This window comes from Anarrhichthys ocellatus, unplaced genomic scaffold (assembly GCF_004355925.1).
Source record: "Anarrhichthys ocellatus isolate YVR2014 unplaced genomic scaffold, GSC_Weel_1.0 scaffold79, whole genome shotgun sequence".
Lineage (NCBI taxonomy): Eukaryota > Metazoa > Chordata > Actinopteri > Perciformes > Anarhichadidae > Anarrhichthys > Anarrhichthys ocellatus.
In genome coordinates this window covers 1,061,902-1,085,804 of record NW_022280109.1, presented here as the reverse complement: position 1 = coordinate 1,085,804, position 23,903 = coordinate 1,061,902, and the positions used below count along the sequence as shown (strand labels likewise).

The window sequence follows — 23,903 nt, the reverse complement described above, 5'->3', positions numbered from 1 at the left end:
TTAAGTGGAAAAAGGCAGTTCTGGTGATTTGTTTGACGTGGTGTTCAAAGGAGATGTTGCTGTCAAACATGACTCCGAGGTTGCGGATGTGTGGGGAGGGAGACAGAGTGGAGTTGTCGATGGTGAGGCAGAAGTTGTGACTGGTTTTGGTGAGGGATTTGGGACCGATGATGATCATGTCAGATTTATCACAGTTCAGTTTGAGGAAGTTGGTTTGCATCCATGATTTAAAGTCAGTGAGGCAGTTGGTGAGAGTGGAGTGAGTAGCAGCGGTAATGGCCTGATCAGCGCTGTCTGAAGTCACGAGTCCAAGTCCCACCAGTGCACACCCAGCTCCATGCCAGTCACTTTAACTAGACCTCAGAAATGAAGTCTATAATAACTAAGACTTATAACTAAATCAAATATTTATTTTGATTCGTCATATTTCTGAAAATGTCTAACATTCAGAAGAATGCTGCTTTTTTACATCATTGTGAATGTAATGTCTTTGGGTTTTCAAGTGTTTAACACTATTGGTCAGAAAAACAAACACTCTGAAGTCGTCACTTTAGACTCTGGGAACATAATGGCTATGTTCCACTGTAGCAAAGTTCAGCAAATAATGTTTATTTCAGCCCTGCAATCGACCTTCAAAATCTAAATTCTTTCAGTTGCAAATGTGCCTCTACCATGTCTACTTAGACCAGACCAGCTAGGAAAACTTCATTATCATCAAACACAGGCAGATATGTTAACTGTGCACCTTATTAGCCCAACACCATCTGTAGCATTCCTGTGCAGCAGACTTCACATTAACATGTTTAACATTCAGTCACTGCTCTGTAGCTGCACTGTACCCTGTCACACTACATCACACTGTAGAAGACATATCTTCTGATAACTAATTCATTATAATGCATTAGAGGGTGTAACCAAAGGTTCACCTGATATAGTCTTCACAAATATTTCAACAATGCTACTTTTCTGTCCTTTTCCATAATTCATTGTAGAGTGCTGGGATGACGTATTTTTCTAAACCAACCAAGAAGTTAGCATCGCCCTGGTTCCATTGACAAAAAGCCAATGGGATGTTTCCATTGGCTTTTGGATTGTTGCAGAAAATAAGCTCAGTGGCAAACAAAAGTTTAGCATACTTACACATTTTGTTCAGCAAGATAATCTTCCTAATTAAATACTGCTTTATGATTTTAGAAGTGTAATGAGATTGCCAGACTAAAAAACTAACGTTAAGCCAACAGCTATACCACAGTCACAAAAGTGACATGACTTGTCACTTTTGTGACTGTGATAGACATGTGGTACATGTCACCACCACTAAGCTTGATGTGGTCGGTGTAATGATGTTAAATGTCCCCGACAACATCCCAAATTTAGCAAACTGTTAGCAACCACATTTCTTTAAGCATGCAATAGCTTTAAAATTCACGAGTGTGTCATTTAATGATGTATTTAATGTCTCAGACCAAACAATTAAATGTCTTAAGCTGTTGTTAACCACAGACATTATTTTAGATATCTAACCCAAAACAAAACAAACTAATTCATGCACCACTCTGTTGGTTTACCACTCTATTTCCTGTTTACTACAGATATATTATATAGGACCTTAAACTTTAAACCTTAAACAATAGCTACAATTTCTAATGCAGTACCTGTAATCCTCTTTTTCTACTTAATGTACTAATGAGAACTATTCAAGGATTTCCATCTACAAGTTTATATGGACTTCTGCCATATTGTAAGGTGACATATACTGTATGTTATATATGAAGGAAAATCTTTCACATAATAAATCACACTGTATTATCAGCAGTTATTCTGTTTTTTTTTGTGTTGATGTGTTTATTGCTTCAAGTGTACTGCAGAGTCTCTTACGACTTAGAGCTAAATCAATTGCCCGGAAGGTACAAACAAAAGGAAACATCTTGTTTTGAAAACCAACAATATGTTTTGTATTAGTTCTATCTGTAACTCTAGCCTTGGTAGCGCTACAAGGTGGTCCTAGAGAGAAGATGAGGGGTCATTCAAATCAAAAAGGTTTATCTCTTTGACTGGTGGATGGGAGATGATCCTGGAGGAGAATTTACTGGTCGATCTCTGTTCACCATAGTTCCCTCACCCATTGTCATGAGCTTTGTGTGATGACTTAAAGAATGAGATCATTGATACAAGATGCCCAAATGGCATTCCTTAGCAGGGTGGCTGGGCTTACTCTTAAGGACAGGAAGGAGCTCGAAGCACAAATTGCTTTCTGGGTACATCCCACTTTGAGAAGACCCCAAGAACGCACTGGGGAGATTCCTTCTGAGCTCAACAATCAGAGGCCTTTTTATGGCATTCCTCGTGCTGCTGCAAAAGATGTTTTTCTCTTAATGCTGCATCAAAGTAGAAGTTAACCACTGAAGTATATATTATAGTATATATATATATATATAACATGTTGATCGGTCATTTGACAGTGTAATAAATGACAGAATACATACAGTATGTACTCAGGACTTAGACATTTAATGGGTTGTTATGGGAGACACAGCTGAGGAATGTTCATTCAGATTTAACAACAGCAATATGTTTGTGCAAGCAAAGCAATTGTTTTCTAATGAGACAGTCTGTTAGGATCCCTGTCTGCTCCTAGTTTGTGCTCCTCTGTTTTTGCCCCTGTCTGTTTTGTTATTGTGGGCCATGTGCTTATGTTTTGTTTTTTGTGTCAGCCTACAGTTTCCACCCCCGTGTTCCCCCCAGAAAGTTGGTCCATGAAGTTTTGATTTTTAAACATGGTTGGTTCGCTGCCATCCTTTTTATTACTTTTCACAGTTTTCACGCCCCTCTCCTTAGGCTCAGCTGTGGCTCATTCCAGTGATCGCCGCTGGCTGGCTTAAATACCTCGGCGTTTCACCGGCGCGTCATCAGTCCGTCCGGTTACCAGTCTGGTCACGTAAGTCTGAACACAGATTCAGTGAAGATCGTTATGTTTGTTTCCTGTTCCTTCAGTATTTGAGTGCGGTCGAGTTTCCCTCCCGACTCCGGAGGCTACCTGTCCCGGCCTCGGTTGAGCTTCCCTCCCGACTCCGGTGGAGAAAGAGGAGTGACTTTAATTTGCTGGACAGTTAGTCTTTGTTTTTTGTTTGTTCATTCTTTGACTCCTCCTGCACATTTAAATAAAGTCTTGACTGGAGTAAACCTGCTGTGTGTGCGTGCGTTTGGGTCTACCAACTACACTACCCCATAACAGTCAGCAATTATTCGTCCTTCAAGCTGATATTTGCCGACAGAACAAGACATTCCAAGTAGCAAATAAAAGAACACGGTCAACATCAATACTTGGCAGTAAACAAACCTTCCTGTTCCTGTCCTTATAGCCACCTTTCATTTTGATTGGAAGAGATTTGTTACAGTAGAGCCAGAAGCTGACGGACCTGGTCTATTGCTGTTGGCTAAATATATTTTTTGTTCTTCATTGTGGATGAAAACTTTCACAGACACAGCTCAAAAACATAAGAAGTTTAAGAGACTAACTTTCATTCCACAACTTATACTGTGATACAGAAGAAGAACATAAGTATGTCTTCAGCAGAGACTAACAACTTCTTTGAATTACTATATTTACGTTTTCCTGAAGAGCACAATCTGGTGGTCATGCAAAGGTGGAAGTAGGTAAGTTCGTATATTATCCTCCAACCACAGCTAAAAGCAAGTGTTTATACCTGTCAAAGACGGGCAACATCCCTGATCTTCAGGGATTTCAAGAACAACATTTTTGACGTAATAAACTATACAAACAGGGATTATATTGCAGTTTCAGAAAATATATTCTGAATGATTCTTGGCGCTGCAGTTGGATTGTAGACAAAAGCAATCAGAAATGACCTACGATTTTTCGACAGACTGTGTCACACTGATGTGTGCAGCTTTGTCTGGTTGAGCAAGTTTGCATGCTACATGCAAACAGCAGCTTGACAGAGCCCAAATAAGTCAATTTAATTGAGCGTTTATGGCTGTGGAGTTAATGGATTAAAACAAGGTACAATGATATTATTGCATCATAATAATAATCTGAAAATTATAAAATATGTGCATGCAAAGATATGTGTTCAAGTGTCCCGTTACTGACTCAGAATTGGGACAGAAATATATTTGCAATAAGAGTTGAGATGAAGAATCATTTGTGTAGCCAAGATCACTTTCATCATAAAAGGACATCTGAGAGTACGTCCACACTACTGTTTCCATTTAAAACGCATATGTTTTGCTACGTTTACACTGAGCGTCCACACTACACCGGAGTTTTAGAGCTCCCGAGGTCGGATAAGTTTGAAAACTCCGGGGTTGCGTTTTCGTGTGGACGGCCGAAACCGGATAAGATTAGAAACAATGACGTCCACACCCGCGTTCGCTACTTGATTGGTTCTTAGTCATGATGTGTCCTTCCCTGATTCGTCACATGCCTATCACCGTGATAGTATCACGTGACCCTTACCCGGAAGCTCACAAACGACAACATTGAATACCGATCGACTACCAGGTTAATTTAACATGGACGACTGATTACAGGCGATGCTGAACTTGTTGTCTTTACCAGCAGCTGTTGTTCAGTTAAAGTCTGTATTATTACGGAGGAAGCAGCTGTTATTGGAGAGATCAGTGACCAGCGTGACCAGCGGCATTATCAGCCCTACGGAGCGGTTAGCAGTAAATGCTATTCAGTAGGACAGATAGTTTAGCCACCAGCAGAGCTACGAGTGAGAACAGTCAACAACACCGAGGAAACGAGTGCGAGACGTGTGTTGACCACATTTATGGACCCATAATATAGCAAACTGTTACGTGTAAGTGTTGATTTTAAAGTAAATTTGATATGTGAGAGAGAGCGAGAGATAGAACAAGACCTGCAGCGCTGTAACTAAGTCTGAAAAATAAAACTTCTAAAACTTTCCACGAACTGTCTGTTTGAGTTCATAGAGGAAGATTTTAGAGAAGATCTTAAGTATCAAACACAACCTTTCATTATTAAAGACTACTTTATTACTCTGTTGTATTTTTTTTAACGAAGCAACCAATCTACTTCCTGTTTACATCGACACCCACGTGCATGCCCAGTGTACGTGAAGAGTCATGTGATATTGGTTTTCAGGCGCGTTAGTCTGGACGGAGATCATTTTGAAAACGATGCTGAAACGCCGTGTGGACGGAGATCGTTTTTGTTTGAAAACTCCGTTTACGTTTGAAAACGGAGTAGTGTGGACATGGCATGAGTGTTGCCTTAATATTGGATTGTGAGCCTATCCTTTGATGGGGATGAAAGAAAGAATAATAAAGTTGTGGATTGAGTGCCTTACTTAGGGCCTAGACTTTCAGTTATTAAAGAGGTAGCCACAGAGCTGGTAGATATGGTGAAAGTGTTTACTTTGCCCAGTTACAAGGATACAAACAAGGCAGCAACCTCTGGTCTGAAAAAGGAACCCAATGCTCTTTCACAGTGTGTTTTCACTTCATGAAAGTTCATTGTAACGTTTTGGTCGGCTAAAAGTGTCTTATTCAGTACTCAGTTGTACTTGGCTCCAACCTCTCATGTAAATAAAAACAGAAATGGCGACGGCCAAAATGCATAAATATAGAGGATTCTAAACTGTAGTCCACAAAGCCATGGGTGACGTCCCCGTGACTACGTCCACTCCTAATTTAGTTTATAATTCAATCCCCCCTGCAACACACCTGCATCTCCAAACAGATGCTGAGCATCATAGCATTTATGCTTTTATATGTCGGACTGTGAGTTGTTCAGTATGTCTGATGTTTGTCAGTGTGTTGAGATTTGGTGTGTTGTTTTGCGAGCAATAATGATCACATTATTGGAGTTACATACACACACTCATTGACTAATGATCTGGAACGATGCTGAGAACCCAGCTTAACCAAGTAAACGCACGTCAGCTGGAGCATACGCAAGTGTGTGTGTGTATGTCTGTGAACTCTGGACTAAAGCCAAAACAAGGGGATTCTCTGTTCTACTCCTATTAAATGAAAACACAAAGAGGAAACCAAGATTCTTCACTTTATGACCCGCAGAAGAAAAAGACTATTCAGTTTCGCATACCAACTCAGGACACACTAACACTCACACACACACACACACACACACAGAGAGGCCTCAGTGACATTGACCTGGCCTGACACCACTTCCATTAAGATAGAACACACACATACACACCAAGACAAAAGGAACTCTGCATTCCACAGAGCCACTGAACGCCACGCCGCCCCCCCCCCCCCCCATACACACAGAAACACAGTGCAATCAGAGTGATTTAGCAGCACACGGCTCAGAGTTCTAAGGAGGAAATTTGAGGGGCGCTATTCTTACTATCGTCTGTCACACTTTAGCAAGCGCTAGAGACAAATATGCACCGACATGCAAGGAAGAGAGAGACAGAGAAGTTAAAGTCAAAAGACAGATTTAAAATAAAAATGAAATAATTAAAAAGAAAAACATTTTAAAAGAAGAAATGAAAGAAAAACCCCAAATGAACTTCTCACTGTGTCTCAGCTTCTGCTCCTCTCCTTCAGTAACACTTGGAGTATTCTTCAACATTGAACAGGGGGATTAGTTTTCAGGAAAGACCATGATTATGCACAAGTGTGGATTACCAAAAGGGCAAGTGGGGCAAATGCCCCGGGGCCTCAAACCATAGAGAGTTTGACACAGCCCAGTCTCAGCAGGCATTGCACTCATATTCTGCAAGTCTAATACCGAGTCTAGTGCCAATACAGGAAGAAGTTGGTGTTTGTGTAGCATGGACTGAACCAACCAGTCAGCTGACTCAAAACCAGAACCCTCTGCACTAACCACTGCACCATTGTGTCGCTTTCTCCACATTCATCCAAATGAATAACAACATCACAGAAACACCTCTCTGTTTAACACAATACAGTCCAACAGCAGTGAGTCTCACAACATATTTGTGTCTCATCACCAGATATTCAGAGGACCTACTGTCTTGGTCAAGTTTCATGTTTGAGATAAACGTTTCACATAAATATGACTCAATTCTATTTTTATTTTTTTGTATTATATCACATTTGGTTTGTATAACGCTTTGTTGATTATTAAATGAATTCACCATACATAAATATACCAATAATTATTGTCACGGCTCCACTGTGACCTCAGCTCATGTCGGTGTCTCCCCTCTGTGTGTATGGCATGGGCACGGCTTCAATCATCCGGCACCTGGGCTCATCTCCACACCTGCCAACAATCAGACCATCATCCCAGACAGCTCAAGTACCCCGGCTTCCTTCAGTCTCATCGCCAGATTGTTTCGTCAGCTCAGTGGTAGCTACAGCCTCGGCCCCTCTGAGCTTTTACCTCTTCTCAAGAGTTAGTTTGCTTCATTTTCTCGATCTGCAACTAACTTGTGTTTTTCTTGTGCTTCAAGATTCCTGTGCCACGTCGCCGCCCAGCCGCCGCCACACACACCGCCTAAACAACTAAATAAAACCTTTTTATTCACCTACACTGTTGTCCTGGTGTCTGAGCATGGGTCCAGAATAACCGACCGTAACAAATTATATCCATACAACATCAAACACGAGATTACCACTACAATTTGTCAAAAACTACTAACTGTATTGACGACCCACTCAAATGACCCCTTATGGGTCCAGGGTACTCACCGCAATGAAAACCTATCAACATCAGAGCACCATAAACTACATCCTCCAGAATGACCATACTTTGTCATCAACACCTCTCCAACAAATAAACTGAACATTAGAACTTAAACTTTATCACCATCGTCTCATACATACATCAAATCTGACCTCTGCCTTTAACCCGTCCATAGCATTAGGAGCAGTGGGCTGCTGCGAGGAGCTTGTGGAGTTCAGTGTCTCACTCAAGGACACTTTGACATGCACACAGTCTGCCGGGGATCAAACCATCAACCTTGTGGTTGAAGGATGACCCACTCTGCTGGCAACAGAGTGCATAGGAGCAACTTCCCACAAGCCCTAAAACCAGCAGTTATTAAACCGCTCCTAAAGAAGGCTAATTTAGACTCCGCAACAATGAAAAATGATAGGCCAATATCAAACCTCCCATTTTTAAATAAAATACTTTAAAAAGCGTTTTTTCAACAGCTGAACAACTTCTTGGTTTTGATGTCTTCCAGTCAGGCTTTCGACAGCACCACAGTACTGAAACTGCTCTTGTTAAGGTTTTCAACGACATCCACTTAAACACAGACAATGGCAGAATTTCAGTCTAAGCAGCACTTAGACTGGATCTCAGTGCTGCATTCGACACCGTCGACCATGACATACTACTAGAAAGACTAAAAATCTGGGTGGGACTCTCTGGCACAGCACTTAACTGGTTTGAATCCTACTTGAAGGACTGAGAATATTTTGTGTCTGTAGCTAATTACACATCAGAGCTGACTAAAATGACATGTGGTGTTCCCCAAGGTTCAATACTGGGGCCTTTTCTGTTCAACATCTACATGCTTCCACGAGCTCAGATTATGGAAAACAACAAAGTGTGTTATCACAGTGGTGGGCTGTCAGGGCCAGCAAGGCCTTCTCTGCTGGCCTAGACAGAATCACAAAGTTATAGCTATTTTATAATTTAATAATTTTTCATCAATACACTACATGTATTATTATTTATAAAAATATTTTTCCGATTATCTTATTTTCTCATTGCACAGCTACTGTCTTCCTCAGTTGCTCTGCTTCCAGTGCAGCTTGTTTTAAGTAGAGCTTTTATCCAATCAGATTTCACCTCTGTGTCTCTAGGTAAGAAGAGAGGCCCGAGGCCTGCAGACTCACAAGTGAATCCCTTTGCACTTTAAGTGAATGGGGACGATATTGTTGATTGTCATAGTGTTCAACCAATCAGATCTTTAGTTTGTACTGAACAACCGTGAGATTAAACTCTTTGTTAACAAAGAAAGGAGGATGGACTTTGTCTTTAAATAGTGAACAGCAGCTCTGGTAAGAGAACTGCAGTAGCTTTAACTGCCATAAATATTATTTGTGTCATTATTTAATATGCTTCTTTATATTATATTATATATTATTATTTGTACAACTTGTTTCTATAAATATGGAGTTTCGTTTGGTTTTATATGTGATATGAACTATTGTTACATCCTATGTTGCGCTGGGGACACATTTAATCGATGCACAGCAACAAGAAGATGTGCGAAGCGGCAGCGGTCTATATACTCTGCACAAAGTGTTAAAGTTAAGTTTAAGTTTTTAAGTGATCTACTTTGAAGGTTCATGTGTTTTCAAGTGGACTCATTTTCCCTCTCGGTGTTGACAGACGAATAAATCCGTCAGTAACAAGAACTATGGAGTCGTGTATTTCCTGGAGGGAGTGATAGGAGAGTTACTACTCTGTTAATTTGTCTATCGTGTCGTTTTCATGATATGGGTACTATTGTTCCCTCTGATATGAATAACATTTGAATAGCCCGTGCTCTTGAGTGTGTGGCGGAATGCGTGTTTTAGCTGAATTGATTTTGACTATATGCATTTTTCGTTAATGGCACCGCATCCCGCCATGCGGGTATTCATGTACCTGCACTCATAGTGTATTTGTAGGTGTTGAGCTTAATTTTTACGAGTGCAGGCCCAGGTATAAAATGCACGGCCCGCCACAGTGTTATCATCATTATGCAGACGACACACAAATCTACATAACTATGTCACTAGGGGACTATAATCCCATACAAGGGCTGGGTAAATACATTGAACAAATCTACAACTGGATGTAACAGAATTTTCTTCAATTTATCTTCAACAAAGATAACACAGAAGTAATTGTTTTTGGTACCAAGGACGAACGATTGAAAGTCAGTGCTCAGCTTCAATCACTGATGTTAAAAACCACAAACCAAGCCAGAAATCTAGGTGTAGTTATGGATTCAGACCTCAACCTGAACAGCCTCATCAAGACAATTACAAAATCAGCCTACTATCACCTGAAGAATATATCAAGGATTAGAGGACTTATGTCTCAACAGGATTTGGAAAAACTTGTCCATGCATTTATCTTCAGCAGACTGGACTACTGTAACAGTGTGTTTACAGGTCTCTGTAAAAAGTCAATCAGAAAGCTGCAGCTCGAGTCCTCACTAAGACCAGGAGGGTGGATCACATCACTCCAGTTCTGAGGTCTTTGCACTGGCTTCCTGTCCAACAAAGAATTTACTTTAAAATCCTGCTGTTGGTTTATAAAGCACTGAATGGTTTAGGGCCAAAATACATCTCTGATCTGCTGCTACCTTATGAACCATCCCGACCCCTTAGGTCGTCTGGAACCGGTCTACTTTCTGTTCCCAGAGTCAGAACTAAACATGGAGAAGCAGCGTTCCGTTGTTCTGCTCCACATATCTGGAACTAAGTCCCAGAAAGCTGCAGGTCTGCTGAGACCCTCAGCTCCTTTAAATCAAGATTGAAGACTTTTCTGTTTGCTGCTGCCTTTAATTGATCCACATTCAAGGATATTAATCAATTTCTGCATTTTACTACTGTATTTTATTTCTTACACTGCTTTTTAGTGTTTTAATGACTGTTTTTAATGTTTCAATCAATGTTCTTAATTGTTTTTAAATGTCATTTTCTTTTGCCTTATGTTTTAATGCTTTTAATGATTTTATGCGAAGTACTTTGAATTGCCATGTTGTTGAAATGTACTATACAAATAAACTTGCCTTGCCTTGTAATGCTGGTGGTGGCAGGATGAAGTTGGAGCGCATGAGATGTTTGTACCGCAGGGTCAGTTCAGCCCTGACTCTGCATGTTATCAAGGATTTAGGGAAATTAACCATTGTATATATTGTTAATTCATTTTCTGATGTGAAGGAGTGGCACTTAAGAAAATGTTTATGGCTCAGTTTTATAGTCCACAACCATCAGGTTCGCAGTTGTTGAAGGATAGGATGTGGAAACCTCCTCGGTGTATCGGTGACTCCAAAAAATGGGTTCATTAAAGCAGCCAAACATCATGAAAATCTCCCTGTTCTGCATTTCAAAGCCCAACCTGCTCTTTGTGTCCCCTCAGTGAGCCACGTGCCCTGTCAGCTGCCTGGCAGAGGGGGGCATCTGGCCAAGCGCCAGGCTCTCTGAATATTTTATGAGAGGGGGGGGGGCATATCAAAAGAGGGGTGAATAAGGAGGAAAATGAAACGGAGGGAGATTATCGGTAAAGAAAAGGACGGTGAAGAAAAAAACCACAACGTGTGTACACACGTAACAAAATTGCGTAAACTTTGGTTTACTTTCCTTCCAACGCACCCAGGATTATGAGACAGTGTAATCCTCTACCCGTTGAGAAACACTCCTCTCAGGACTGAATGGAGCAGTTGATCTTCATAGGTCCTGAGGTGAACGCCTGCTTTTGTGCTACAAAAATGTGCTCCACAACAACTCTTCAATGCCTCAACAATCGATATACAGTCAACCACTCACCTGGCTCATACTACTGAATCAGTGGTGTCTCTAATGCTGGTCTCTGCCCATACACTTTACATTGTGATGACGTCACAGATTTACAACATATTTTCATGCTGATTAGTGAAGCTTTAACCATTTCATTGTTGAAGAATAATGAAACATGAACACAATGTCATTCACATACAAAACATTTGAATCTGTTCCAACTCTGATTTACCAAGTTTTACTTCTAGTTCCACAAATGTTAGTTGTTTGGCACAACTCTACACAGAACTCAACGAGGTAGTCATTTGAACTGTATGTACAACACTGTAGGTTTATACAGTCTACTGTACATCACCAACCAAACATCTTCCTCATACACTGTTGCACTTGCACTTTAACCAGCATAACTCACACAATCAATTTGTATGTCATTTTCATAATCGTGAGTCAAGACAGGTGACGTAGTATAAAGAGCAATAAATAATCTGTAGAGAGAAGTCAGGGTGGACAGGTGGAGCAAACGACACAGGGTTTTTTGTTACATAACTTCCATACCTCTGTAATTATTTGAACCCAAACAATCTTTTCATAACCCCAACCAGGTAGTTTCGTTGCCTAAGCAGGTTCTGCACCACAGGGACTTGCACAGGCGTACAATCGCTCATTCTGCTTGACGTTCGTAGAAAATACGAACTTTTGTATGAGCATAAGTTGCACCAACACACACTAAGTGAATGAGACCTGATCAGCTGCAGGCTCTAATGAGGCTATTGGCAGCTGCTGATGAGCTGGAAAGGATGGTGGCTAAAAGAAGTGATGATGAGGGATTGATCGGGACAGGCTGATCCATAGCGTGACCATGTAACATCTGAACCATTCTGCTGACCATTCTGTGACTGATGACGCAGGGACAGATCGGACATCTATTGATACTTCTCAGAGAACATAAAGAAGACGGTGATGATAAGGATATCTGTGTCTGTAAGTCATATTTAATGGCTTTGATTAAAAGGGATGCAAATGAGAGCAAAGTCAAATCTGGGTCAATCTGAGCTGGTTCAAAGTCTGCTCGTAGTGTTCTCTGTGTTGTTAACAAAATTGTAAATTAGCTAACTACAATCAGGAAGATCTGTTATATTACCCATTGGGTAAACGTTGAATATCCTAGGTCAAAGTTTCCGTTCAGGGGTAAACATTTTGTCCACAAGGTAGTTTCTATAAATACTTTCCGTGGGAAGAGGCAGAAACATCTTTCAAGCCCCCCATCCTGTGCACGCCATGGTTAGAAATGGAGTTTTGTCATCACAGTAAAGTTTCCATGTTTGGTACCATCTTCCACGTGCAGTACAGAGACAAAAGCAAACCTGTTCTCACTGACTGTATCCAGCAATATACGTATATGATTGAGTTTAGAGCAGAGGAAAGACTGCATGGAACGTCCTCAGTGGTACACCAACTAACACTGTTCTGTGTGTTTCATGTGTTTCCACCTGGACTCCTGCTGAGCCACTTCCTCCCAGGCCCCCAGCAACAGCGTTGCTATAGTAATTGTATCTAAGTGAATAACCATAGCAACCGTAGAGATGCTTTTGATGGCCCACTGGTAGCTGGTGGTTGGGATCAAACAGGCCTGATGTTGTTTGAGGAGGATGAGGAAAGCAGTGAATGTAGAGGGAGAACAGCAAAATAAAAGGACAAAGCAAGGAAAGGAGAGAGGAAAGGAGGAGAGTGGCAATAAGAAATGATGGAGGCAGAAGAGAAGGAATAGGCGAAGAGGAAATGAACAAAAAAGAAGGTATTCTCTGAAAGCACTGCCACCCTTTCCAAATCCCTTTGGTCTAATAATGATCTACCCGTCGGGGGTAAACTGTAGAGCAGCACCTGGAACAAGAGGAGGTGGCTCCATGTAATACAGAGCCCATTTAGAGCCAATGGCTTCCAAAAGAGATAGTTCTCTTTTGAGTGACTCTGTAAGTGACCCAGTCGCCAGAAAAGATGTTGGCATTGTAAGTTTGTGAACCAAAAATAAAATTCATCAATATGTTTCATAACATTATGAAAGAACTGTAAGCAGCAAAGCTGCTTGGTTAAGGTTAAAAAAATGATGGTTTGTGTTCAAATTATAAAGTAACAACATAACGTAAGAACCTAGTTACCGCAAATAAATAACAACCGCCCCCTAAGAAGCTAACAAGCATAACAATGTTACGCAACAAGCATAAAAGTTTACTTTAGGTTTCAAACGGGACTCAAACAGCAGTCTGCTGGGTGAAAGTCCTGTGTTTCTTTACAAGATTAGGATAGATTGTGGGGCAATGAGTCTCCCAAGGTTTTTTGTTTTGTTTCTCAAATTGTTGGTAACCGTCTAGACAAAAACACGTAACTTTCAATAATGGGCGCTCGATGTACTACGTTACTTGCTGCTAAATCGTCCTCATTCAGTCCGTGGTCTGCAAATACGATGCCAACATTTCTTTCTGGCGACTGGGCTGATATACTAGAGCTCTGCTTGTAGCTGCCAGTACGGGTCAAGATGATCACTGGTTTTAATTAAGACACCAAATAATCTTCCAGAACGTCTTCAGGTGCTGCTCTTAAACTAAAACTTTAAACATAGTCTAGTACCTTACTGCAGCTTTGGAAGTTAGCAAAGAGGCAGGGAGTAGCCAATTTAAAGTGGTAACCCATGCTCAGCTTTGATCATGATCATTTATATTTAAACTCCAAATGTTTATATCACAGAATGTGTATAAGAAGTGGACGTAGTCGTCATGACCTCACCCATTGGTTTGTGGACGGATGTTTTGAAGCCTTGAGTTTGGCGTTTTGGCCATCTTGGATTATGGCCATCGCCATCTTTGCTTTTTGCACCCAGTAAACTGAAGTGACCATATTTAGAATGTGTAGGAGTGACGTATACGTACGTCTCTGGAAGCGACCTGTCAATCACAACATAGCCCTCCCCAAAGCATACCCTGCTTTATGGCCTATGTGACTCTAAATGGACCACCATTTAAAGACTTGAAACTAGAGATTGAGACCATAAACTCATGTTTACAATGTTTACTGAGGTAATAAATCAAGAGAGAAGTAGAGTCATTTTCTCATAGACTTCTATACAACCAGAGGTGGTCAGTAGAGAGAATGCAGCTTTAAGACACTTTCCGTATCAGCTTCACTCTTCAGAACCAGAGGTTGCCGCCTGGTTTGTATAAACAATGGATCAAATGTCTGTGTATAATGTGAAAAAAGTGAGGAATCATCAGATTTCTGCAATTCAACTCCAAGGAACTGTTTTTGTCACATCTTATCAGTCTAAGAAGCATCTACACCACTCTACCCAGTCCGTCACATTGGTGATGTTTAACGCCTGACAGTGTTGGGCTAGTGGGAAATGGTGTTAAATATACACTTTTTAATTTTTAATCCTTTCTAGACAAATGGAGTGAACTGCTGGACAGATGTTGAGCAGGCTTATGCTCCAAGGCTGGAGTTTGAGTCATTTTGAAATGTGTGGATTTTGTAAAGAGGTTCTCTTACTCTGTGTCAGCTCTAGAGCGGTTAACATTGCTGTCTGCCACAGTGTCTGTCTTGATAATACCACCGGATGGCTCCAAAGTGAAACATTTGGTGGCTTCGCATTTTGATATAATGAGACCTTCTATTTCCTTTTTAGATCTTTCTTTATTTTGCCAAATTTTGAAAAGTGAAAAGTTTTTGTTCTAAGATTCAGAGGAGGCGTGTGGCTCCTCATTGCCTTTCTCACTGCCCCTCCACCCTTAATGTCCTATAATCCAAATCCACAATCTGCCATACAGTCATGTGTTACTGTACTCACAAACATGATCCATACTCGCAAAGCCAAAATATATCTTTGGACCTTGAGCCAAAGCTGCACTGCATTCTCCAAGAGCTCTGAACTGGGACAATCAAGAACAATAAGAGAAGAGCCGTCTCCAGTTATTTATCATCCAAATCAGATTTCACGTTCATATGTTGTGCTGCAACACAGGCTGTCAGTCCAGACAGGGGGGGTCCCTCATCTGTCTGGTCTCCAAGGGAACCCTTGCCTAGGTGTCTGTCTGTTGTCAGGGCAACGGGGCAAAGGGGAAAGATGGAGAGGAAAATACCGCTGGAGTCGAAGGGGCCGGAGGAGGGCTGATGTGGAGACGACAAAGACAGGCGTGGCCGCAGACCTTCTGTCTGCTGAGACCTTCATGATTTCATCGGCGTTAAAAATGTACATACATGCTTGGACTAAATATGAATGAGCAGCTGTGTAGCAGTGCATATATGAATATGATTTTAATATTGCATTCTCTGCTATAAGACAGAACACAAAATGCTCATTAATCTTTAAACAAGCAGCCAGGTGAAAAATACAGTGGAACACACTCAGAACATTCGAACATTAGATAGACTGGTCGTTAGACCTTTGGTGATAAATGATTTTACTTCATACCATCAAACTGCTAAATGATTACGATGAGTGAGTTGATGATCAGGATGGAGAGGACACTGTACAATGACTCAGGCCTTTTGAAGCTGCTCTCTTGTGGAACAGGTAAGACAGATCCGGCAGTACAAACACATTAAGTGTAATGGTCTGCAAATAGAACCGAGATGCTAAGTTTGGTTGAGATGAAAACCTAAGAATGGTCTGATTACAATGTCCTGTTCCCTGAAATTCAAGCGGCACACACACCCTCTAGTGGAGCTACAGGCACATAAACAGACTACTGTGAGGTCTGAAAGTACAGACACATTGAATGAAACTTATTTCAGCTTTTCATGTAAATGCATTTAAGGTCAAAGTAAAATGTTGGTGTTGCCTTTTGTTCCTGCTTTAAATTGCGTCTATTTTAGGTGTTGTCACTTTTTCTTCTACTTTTCTTTCCAGAATCTTGACTCTCAACTGCCACCAGAAAAGGGAAATTATAAAATTGGAAGAATCTTCTGTTTATCATTTCCTATGAATTTAATTCAAAGTGAAAGATTTGCTCCCAAATCTGAGCCTTTCTAATTCACCCCATATTTCACTGATCCAAGTCTCTTCTTCTAATCAGATTTCAGTTGGTGAATGGCGCCCTCTGGAGGATGCTTCCTAACATTACATGACCACAATAACTTGGCATGTGACTAAAGCCATTGACAGAGATGTAAACCTGAAATGGCTGATATGTAAGTAAGTAAAGATGACTCCCAGTCTGGGGTTGTTCATATTGTGTTCAGTGACATTACTGTGTTGTGTCCTCTTCCTCTCCTGACCTTCTCCACAGCATTACAGTGGCTGTAGTATTATTCCTGGCAGCAGCTCACATAACTCACTAATGTGCCGAAGTGTTCGATCAAAGACACACAGAAGAGAGACGGAGAGCACGACAGACATTTACTGTCCCTGTCAAAAATAACACAGCTGACAGTTTGCCGTAAATAAAAGCGTGCAGCTGAAATCTGATCAGTGTTTGGAGCGGCAGCGTGTGACTGGCATCAGCTGCCACTGAACTGCTGTCAGAGTGTTTAGACAGAGTCGCAGTAAAATCACCTTTGACTTACTGTAGTTGTACAGAAACATAAGAGCTGCTATATATCCTATTAAAGGGACACTCCACTGAATTCAAATGCCAGCTTTAGTTTTTTTAGCACTATTCAAACCTATAACAACAGTCGCATGATGTCTTCTGTGGCTGTGGAGGAGCTTTAATGGAGAAAGTAACCCCTGATGAGGTCATCAGGGTTATCGAAGAACCTAAGAAGCTTTTCAGATGAGAGGCAAAATGAAGGTAAGAAATCTACTTTTATTTTACCATTCATGGTCCCCTTCAAAATGCATGTAAGTGAAAAAGAGGCACAGAAGATGCAGTGGAACACCTGGAAACAATGCTAGGCTTCTTTTCACTGATTTTAGCTCCGCCTTTAACACAATCCAGAGCCATCAGGTAATCAACAAACTACAGCATCTCCAAGTTCCACCACCACTAATCCACTGGATCCATAACTTCCTCTGCAAGAGACCAAGCAGTAAGGGTTGGCAATTCCCCTCAGGCCCTTACAATATATTGGTGATAGACTCTCAGTTCAACATGAATCCATCATGTAAGACAATTAAATACATACGTAGTTATTATTATTATTATGATTAATACAATATGTATGACTGCCCTATTGCTGCTCCAATTACAAGGTAGGAACAGGAGATGTATTTTGTGTCAGCACCCTGTTGTTATTTCCTCAGCAGGATATTTATTATAATATTAATTATGGATAGTCAAGATTGCACACACATACATAGAAACACATGAGGGCTCTCTGAGGGCATCTTCATCAAAAATGAATGCATCTGCTTCACGGCTTTACTCAAGGGGACCAGAGCACATTCACTCAGCTGTTGGTCATTGATTCCTTTAAACAAAAGGCAGACAGCACTCAGCCACAGGAGGTTAGCAGAAGGTTGTATATTTGACTTAAACAAACAGGATCTGTGGTTCCCGTGTATCACAGTCTCAAGGAGTCTATCTCAGGATGGATCTGGTCCAGATAACAGATAAGTGACCTCTTTGAGTTCAATGAGCCATGCGGTCAAACTAAAGTCATTCTCTTCTATGCAAACAGCAATTAATAAGCCATTAATAATGAATCTATGTTTTTATATGTTGCGATCAGAGCTCTCACTGTAAAGTAGGTCAAGCCTCTGGCTGGCTTTCCTTTAGTTTAATAATCTGCTGCACATGCATTCACGTAGCTCTTTCTGTTTATGAAGCACAGCCAATGTTACTTGCTACGTGTTGTATAGTGCATATATCCATTTTGTTTTGACTTGTTTGGGATTGAAGTACTTTTTGGATTATTTTATAAAAGATTTGATCGGACAGGATTGAGGGCTTTATTTCAGGCATATTCATTCAAGTTGTGCCACTCAATTATGTGCAAGGCCTATGCATTATAATACAGTATATATGGCTATGCTGCTGCCTGCTACATCATTCACTGTCCCATGCTAACCAATGCTAACACTGCAGCTTAGGCATTACCTTCAATGATGAGAACAAGAAGACTAGAAGAAGGTGTGAAGCTAAATGATGAAGTGAAGTGTCATGGCCAACAGACATTACATTATGCAGGACACAATAAACAGAGTGTATTTATGCTGTACTATACAAATATCTTTTGTAGATGGAAGGGCTCCAAATGACTACAGCTCCTTCTCGTACGAATGTTTTTCTGCTGCTCTTTGCTGCCATTGCTCCCCTTTGTCTGCATGCATGTATGAGTGACTTTCACAGGAGGTCAAATGTTTCCTTTTGGAAACAATGCACCACTTTGTCCACAAAGCAGGCATCAAATCTGACTTTAGCTGAGCAACACTTTGCTAAAAACCTGCTGAATTCTAAAGAGGCACTCAGTAAATTCAAGCTTAGAGTTGCAACCAACGATTTATTTTATTAATCTACTTATTACTAGTTTTAATATACTCTTATGTTTGTTTATTTACCATATATTTATATTTTATTGTAAATTTCAATATGTTCAATATGTTTTTCAATATGTTATTTCAATATGTTTCTATTTTTAAATCATGTCTTGTATTTTGCACTGTGTTGATTGTTTAATGTTATGCACCATCCACCTAGTCAATAATTTGGCAATTAAACGGTTCTGATTCTGATTATTGATCACCTAGCAAAACATGCACATCACAAGTTCCTAGAGCCCACAGTGACATCTGCAAATGTCTTCATTTGTTCAGAGAGTCAGAAAAGCCCAAAAAATACTCACATTGACAAGCTTGCCTTTAAAAAAACATATAAAAGTTGACAATCAATTCTCTGTTGAAAGACTAATCGAGCCAGAGGGACATGTAGACAGTTAAAGTACGACATAACAGCACTCACACAGCATTTTGACTACACTTCTAATGAGTATCAGGCACTGCTTGCATGCATTTTAATACACAGTGACATTATTATTCCAGATATGTTCTTTATTATTGGGCTGCTGGAATGCAATGGATTACACTGGAGCTTCTGTAAAACTGCATAAAGAGGTCAAACAGCACCAAAGTTCAGCGTATGGGATCTTTACAGCAGGACCGAAAATGAAAACACATCTAACAAATACGAGTGAACAGTCACCAGAAACACGATCTTATGAGACGAGTAACAGCCAGTACAGTAGAACCAAGACAATGAAAGAGATCCCATCCCTTACCATCAACTGTATCTGTATCAATGGTTTATATCACAGCATGACACCAAATAATCAGCCCGGACAGGATGCTGGTCTGCTTCTGTCCTCTGTCTCCTCTGTATCATCTCCATCCATAGGAGTCAATAGCTGCTGCTTTGTCTTTTTATCAACAATCCTATGTTAAGACCCAAACCAAAAATGAACTAATCCTACTAACAAGTATCATATATAAGATACATTTTTTTCTTCTGACATCCACTGGAATTTAGCTCTGCATCCAACAAGAACAAAGAAACACACACTAAAGCCACATGAGAGTTATACAGTGAGGCCTCTGGTCTGAACCGATCCACGCCAACTTACCCAGAAGAGAAAAGAAAAAATTATAAGAAAAAAGATTTAAAAAAGACTAATCGACTAAAGAAAACGTTGTCATCTAAGACCAACACAACTGATTAGTTGACTAAGAGAGAGCAGGCCCATTTAAATTCAACCTCTGTTTTGTCCTGTAGTTCATTTTTTGGAGGGGGGGGGGGGTGCTGGACTAGTTGATAGTAATGCAGATAACTCCAAGCCTGTAAAGTTATATCTACCAAAGTTTAATGAGCGATCTGAATATGAAGATAAATGTCATGATTGAGCCTTTCAGGAAGCCTCTTTGCAACAAGAATAACGCTGTGTCTCCACAGTGGAACAGCTTGCATCTCACTCACACTGAACAGAGGTTGAGTGTTGGGCTCTGACTGCTGCCAAGCTGCTGGTGACCTACACTCAAAACTAAATAATCACCTCTAATAAAACTGAAGCCTATTTGTTCCTTCAGACCTGCAGCTGTACAACTACAACTAAAGAAATCAAATAAAGTCACACTCTTCAATATGCTTACAATGGATCAAATAAATGTGAAAGGAATGTGCAATCAGATGGGTCTTATTTTTAATGAAAGAGCACAGAGAGATCCACAAATGAATTTCATGATAAATGACTCTCATCTCCTGGATGTGTCCTGGTCCTCTACATCCCCTTCTGTGCAGCTTATCTCAGGGATATGACGTCTGACTCTGTGTCTCACATAGTGCAATGTCTGAGGAGACACCCCCTGGGTCAGGTTGATGCTTTTTTGATCAAGTCAGCTCCTAGATCAGACCTTGTGGTTATGTTATGGGACCCCTGGTCGGGTGGTGCTCAATGGCCTGACCTTTTGAACTTTTTCACCCAGTCAGCAGTCCGGTCAGATATGTTTGTTGTTTGGTTTCGGGCCCAGCTGTAAGTACATCACATCCCTAACGGTGGTAACCAATAGCGAAGCCCTATTAGAGGGCATAGCAAGTATGAAATAGAAATATTAGTTACTGGACGTAACACCAGTTCTATAGTTCATCAAGTCATCAAGTCCAGGCCCACATGGGTCTATACCTGTATTTATAGAACTGGAGTTATTTCCAGTAACTACGATTTCACACATAACAAGCAGTCTGTAAATGCTGATTCAACAGTCTGTGAATAAATTTAACATCATCCAATTATGTTTTTGATGAAAATTGTAAATACTTTTAAAGACAGATATTTGTAGATTTCAATTGCATTCATTTAAAAGAAGAAATAGTAGTGTTAGAAATACATTAGTGCACCTTCTGTGTATTTTTTTATATTTATAAAACATTGATCATTTTTCACATCATAACATTAATATTTTCTGTCTATATCGCTCTGTATTTTCAATAATACTTTGATCCTAACCACCTAACTAATTGTGACAATTTCTATATCTTTGGTTTTAAAGGACCATACTGTTGTGTGTGTTTTCTTTCCATTTTATTGCTTATTCAGAAGAACATGAACATGAACAATACTACTGACCATTTTCCAAAGCACATTGATAACATGTTCTGTAGCAGCAGGTTCAGTGACAGCACCATGTTACAGGTGCTGTCACTGAACCTCAGTGGTGGAAAAAACATTCTGAGATGGGGAGCTACAGAGGTCTAGTAAGATGATTTCTTTCTAACTCCATACCTTCAGATTAGTTCATCTTAAAAGTAGAAGTCTTCAACCGACACTAACTCAAGTGACATCACATGACGGCATTTTTCAGACTTCACAATGCTCAATTTGAATAAACTAAAGGCTTTATCCTACCACAAATGCAGTAGCATGTAAAAAATGCAGTTGAATCAAGCTGCAACCTCCGGTTCTGAAAAGTAAAGCCTAAAGTGCCTTGAACTCACATTCTTTCTAATGACTCCTCTGGTTGTATAGAAGTCTATGAGAAAATGACTCTACTTCTCTCTTGATGTATTACCTCAGTAAACATTGTAAACATGAGTTTATGGTCTCAATCTCTAGTTTCAAGTCTTCTTCAGTACAGCATGATGTTCACTTTGTAAATGATGGTCCATTTAGAGTCAAACAGACCATAAAGCAGGGGATGCTTTAGGGCGGGGCTACACAGTGATCATTTTCCTCTTCAAACTTTGACCCTTCCACAGTGTTTTTTAATTCATGGCAGTTAATTGTAACATTTTGATGGCTTAAAAATGTTTTATTCAGTGTTCATATGTACTTAGCTCCACTCTCCTGTGTCACTTCTGGTTCCAAAAAAACAAGATGGCCACGGCTTAAATCCAAACTTGAGGCTCTGTCCACAAACAAATGGGTGATGCTACAGTGACTACGTTCACTTTTTATATACAATCTATGAATTCAATTAGAAATGTAGTGGAGTAGAAGCTTATTGCAGCACATAAAAAGAAATACAAAGTATCTACATCAAGATTAGGATTGAGAAAATGTACTTACAATCCACCAGCATTAGAACATCTCTATAAGCAGTATGTTATATATAGAATCTACTATCGATCACAAATACTGTACAGCGTAGGCAACTATGTCGACTACAGCATGGGCATGAATGTAGCATATGAGCACTGTTGTTCCAGAGGCAAAGCGCCTCAAGATGGCAGTCTGGTGTAAAATGACTATAATGTGTGTGCAAGGGGGGGCATGAACACAATAATCTGCTTTCAGGGAATTGAACTAGTGTCGAGCTGGAGACAGTGAGCTGGTGTGGTTAATGGACTCAGTGACTGGACCTCCACAGCTTTAAAAGAAACAATGATATTGGGTGATATCATTGGGTGAATTACAAACTAGACAGGGAGGAAATATGATAACTACATAATTCAAGAAAATGCATCTTATCAAGTCATATATTTGATTATAGGGTCTTGGTGTACCAGGAAGCAAGTGATTGAAATGATGTCATCCAACTGGCAGTACTACTTACTTTAATCGAAAATTAGGCTACAAGAAAATGAGTGAAGTGAATTTCTCCTACTGACCTCTCTCACCAAAGCCATCATATCTGACTTTAAGATGCTCCTTTGCACATGGAGGAAAATGGCTTCCTAAGATCATAATTGCAGTCACAATTACTGCTTCCATAAAGGCCAGATGGAAATACAGTAGCTGTCAGTACCAAGCTACATCAGTCAGATATTCTATTAAAAAAATACTCGCATCCTATCAGTTCCAATCACAGTGGGCTAGCTGGAACATCGGATTCTGGTGTTGGTATGAAAACTCTCTCTGTTAGATATTTCCTCCCTTGTCTGTTACAGCTTGAGGGACAAGCAGCTTCGGACGGCAGAGACAAATATTTTGATTTTAATGTCATAAAGGACAGCAAAGAAAATATTAGTTGACATTTTGTTTTTTATGAATAAAAGATTATAACACAAACTTTCTGATGAATCAAAGTTTTGAGAGAATTTTTCTTTGAATTTGCTCTATTACTGTTTCCTATCATACCACTATTTCAAAAATCAAGAAAGAACGTTCATTCACACTATCATATTGTGATTTTTATAGCGCACTGAAACATGTTATTTCACATTTTGCTGATTTAATATCAGTGTCCATGTAAAATCATTTGTTTTAAATACGTGTTTAAGTTAATTCATATTTGTATTTTTTCAATAGTTAAAAAACATTACATAACTGTATACTTACTAACTGTGAAGGGAAGAAATTGATATGGCCCTTTAGAAGAGAGCGTGCTGTATGCAGGCTGAAGGTTGAAGTGTGCTTGTGCTTAACCGTGGGATCTGTTAATAAAAGTTGTAAAACAAAGATCGACGTGTTTTTGGACAGTTCCTTTTAAGAGTGCAACATCAAGCTTCATTAAGTCCTTTCTAACATTCATTTGATGTCTAAAGATATGTAAGACATAATCAATTAAATAAATGGTAAACCAGATAGGTGCA

At 40.1% G+C, this 23,903-nt stretch overlaps 1 protein-coding gene across 1 annotated transcript in view; it reads right to left on the bottom strand.

The window, feature by feature from the left end:
* Positions 1–23,903, bottom strand: part of LOC116398199 (ankyrin-2-like) — a 190,821-nt gene that overhangs the window by 134,080 nt on the left and 32,838 nt on the right. The gene's annotated exons all lie outside the window — the stretch shown is intronic.